Raw genomic sequence first — 3,483 nt, forward strand, 5'->3', positions numbered from 1 at the left:
TGTGCGGATGACCCTGCCCTTCTCCCGGTCCATGATGTGGTTTTCCCTTTTGCAGTGGTCAGTGATTGCTGATTTGTAATGTTCATGTTGTGCTTGTTCTTTTACTGCTCTGATTTTTTCATTTTTTTGACAGGTAAGTCACACCCTCATGGAACATCAGCTCAAGACACCATCATGCGACACTCTGAAGAAGGCGAAAGACTCGCCGAAACATGTCAGGTAAAAAATTAACCTAAAACATAATTGTCTGCTTTTAATGAATCAGTCAAATATCAATAATAAGAAGACAAAATGAACCTAATACAAATAAATGAATGCTTAATAACTCCCCTGCACATGCTCCTAAAAATCCAAACCTTCACCTGTAAATAAAACGTCCCGACCTGAAGACATCTTAATGTTATTATTTTGTTATACACACAGTGCCGCCAAGTGGAATCAAAAATTTGTTTTTATTTTAATTTTCACGTACTGCACGGTGCCCTTTTGACGAATCCGACTGAAAATTAGTCAGAAAAGACTCAAGACAATGATCTTACTCTCTGCCGAATTTTGTGACGTTTTGGCAAAAGGCGTGGCTATTAAGGTGCTGAAAAGTCCAATTGTACTCTGTGGCAACAAAAGCTCCGGCAACATGACTCAGATGATCCTATCTTCTCGAAGTTGTACACATTTGAGGATACTTCAGCCCTGAAGACATCTACCAACTTATTTTACATCGTAGTAGTAGCGCCACCAACTGGTAAAAGCTAATACAAGTTATTTTCTTGGATGTTTTTCTCCGTGCAACTCAACAAGGTCGCCCTCATATATGCTCGGATTACTGTTTCGGCCATGAGGATGTCACAATACGAAATTCGTGATTTTTCGTGAAAAGTTGTGGGAGTGGCATTGCACTGTTCGGCAATAAAACAAAGCTGATTATGAGGTTCTAAATATGAACGACAACTCGTAAAACTTTACACACACATCAGGCCGAGCAAATTTATCAATATTTTATAAGTTAGTTGTGCAGCTTTTTTGAAATGGCTCGCCATGGCCCTCGAGAAATGTTAAAAAAAAGCAGCTCTGGTTGAGTGTTTCACCTCGCTTTTTGTAAATTTTATGGAGTACAGTGAACCCTCGGTTATCGCGGTTAATGGGGACCGAGACCACCCGCGAAAACTGAAAATCCGCGAAGTAGCGGCGCACCTTCAAAAATGCTTAAAAAAAATATACAATATATATAATAAATATATAAATATATATATATATATATATATATATATATATACGGGGAGAGAGAGAGTGAAATTCATGTTATAACAAAAAAACCAAATTATTATTAAAACGTATTATTTTTTTATTCCCCAGCCATTCTTTTAGTATTTATTTAATTACTCCGACTTTTACCTGCTGGTACGCCGTCCGGTGTGCCCTGTGAAATGAAAGGTAGCATTCTTTATTTATTTATTCATTTATTCATTCATAACTGACAGCCTCGCGCTCCGCTCGTGCCCGGGCAGAAGAGGTGCTCCAATTTGGCTTAACTGTGACACACGCCCGTCCTCCTCCCCCGGAGCTTCCATTCGGTTAAACTTAGGGGCCGCTTGGCACCGCCCGTGCCCGGGGAAGGTGCTCCTCTTCGGCTTACTGTGACGCGAGCATGCCCTCCTCCTCCGGAGCTTCCATTCGGTTAAACTTAGGGGCCGCTTGGAACCGCCCGTGCCCGGGGAAGGTGCTCCTCTTCGGCTTACTGTGACGCGAGCATGCCCTCCTCCTCCGGAGCTTCCATTCGGTTAACCTTAGGGGCCGCTTGGAACCGCCCGTGCCCGGGGAAGGTGCTCCTCTTCGGCTTACTGTGACGCGAGCATGCCCTCCTCCTCCGGAGCTTCCATTCGGTTAAACTTAGGGGCCGCTTGGCACCGCCCGTGCCCGGGGAAGGTGCTCCTCTACGGCTTAACTGCCACGCACGCTGGCCGGAGCTCTGGTACGGTCCGAACCGCGCGAAACGTCGCCACCGATCGTGTCCGGGGGAACCTCCTCTTCTTCGTCCACTCTCCTCTTCGCCCACGCTCTTCTTCGGCGCACGCCGGCCGTCTAACCGCTCCAGCGCCCCGTCGTGCCGCTCGGCGAAACTACAATGCCCCCGAATATTTTTTAGACCCGCGAAGCACTGAACCCGCGAAAGGTGAACCGCGAAGTAGCGAGGGTTCACTGTATGTATAAGACCAAGACCTACAAAAAAGTCTCTTGGAGCAATGAGCTAGGTTTTACAGGAAGTCGGCCATTTTGAATTTACTTAAAAGGGGGCGGGTCACCACAATGGACTTTGTGTAGAAATTATCATTGGGGCCCGAGCAGCGACGGCGGCGAGGTCCCTATTGTTTTTGTAGAAATTATTATTAGGGCCTGAGCAGCGACCGCTACGAGGTCCCCATTGTTTTTGTGGAAATTATTATTATTTTTATTATTATTATTATTAGGGCCCGAGCAGTGACCGCTGCGAGGTCCCTATTGTTTTTCTAGAAATTGTTATCAGGGCCCGAGCTGCGACGGCTGCGAGGTCCCTATTGTTTTTGTAGAAAATATTATTACTTTTATTATTATTAATATTATTATTATTATTATGAGGGCCTGAGCAGCGACCGCTGCGAAGTCCCTATTGTTTTTGTAGAAATTATTATTATTATTATTTTTCCGATTGTTCGATCGCATTTTTGACCCCGAAACATGCACAAAAACTCACCAAACTTGGCAGTCTCATCGGGCATGGCGAAAAATTTGATATTTTAACGTCTAATATGAACAGGAAGTGAGTTATGAATTTTTGAAAGTCCGACTTTTGCCCTTTTTTGCATGTTTACAGGGGTCATTCTTTTGCACCCTGATCCTAAAGGCTTCATCTGATTGCCTTAAAATTCTGTCTGTAGCATCTGAAGACCTGGGACAAACACTGGGGCTAAAATTTTTTGTTTCCGAAATACTATATGACGGGGGCGGGGCTTCAAAGTTTTCACTTAAGATTTCCTTCGCCGCAATGGACAAAATGCTTCATAACTCTCCTGCACATGCTGCTAAAAATCCAAAACTTCACATGTACATAAAAAGTCTGTACCTGAAGACATCTATATGTTTATATTCAGTTATACACCTTGCGCCAATCAATATCATTTTTTACATTTTGACGTACTGCACGGTGCCCTTTTAACGAATCTGATTGAAAATTGGCTAGAAAAGACTCAAGACATTGATCTTACTCTATCCCTATTTTTGTGACTTTCCTTCGAAGGGCGTGGCTATTACGGTGCCGCAGAGTCTGATTATTCTCCGTGGCAACAAAAGTTCCTGCAAAATGATTCAGATGATCCATCTTCTCGAAATTTTTCACATTTGAGGATATTCAGGCCCTGAAGACGGCTGCCAACTTATTTTTGATCGCAGTGGTAGCGCCACCAACTGGTTAAAACAAATACAAATTATTTTCGTTGATGTTTTTCTCCG

This window comes from Idiotropiscis lumnitzeri, unplaced genomic scaffold (genome assembly GCF_059441095.1).
Source record: "Idiotropiscis lumnitzeri isolate Australia: NSW breed Sydney's pygmy pipehorse unplaced genomic scaffold, RoL_Ilum_1.0 HiC_scaffold_112, whole genome shotgun sequence".
Taxonomy (NCBI): Eukaryota; Metazoa; Chordata; class Actinopteri; order Syngnathiformes; family Syngnathidae; genus Idiotropiscis; species Idiotropiscis lumnitzeri.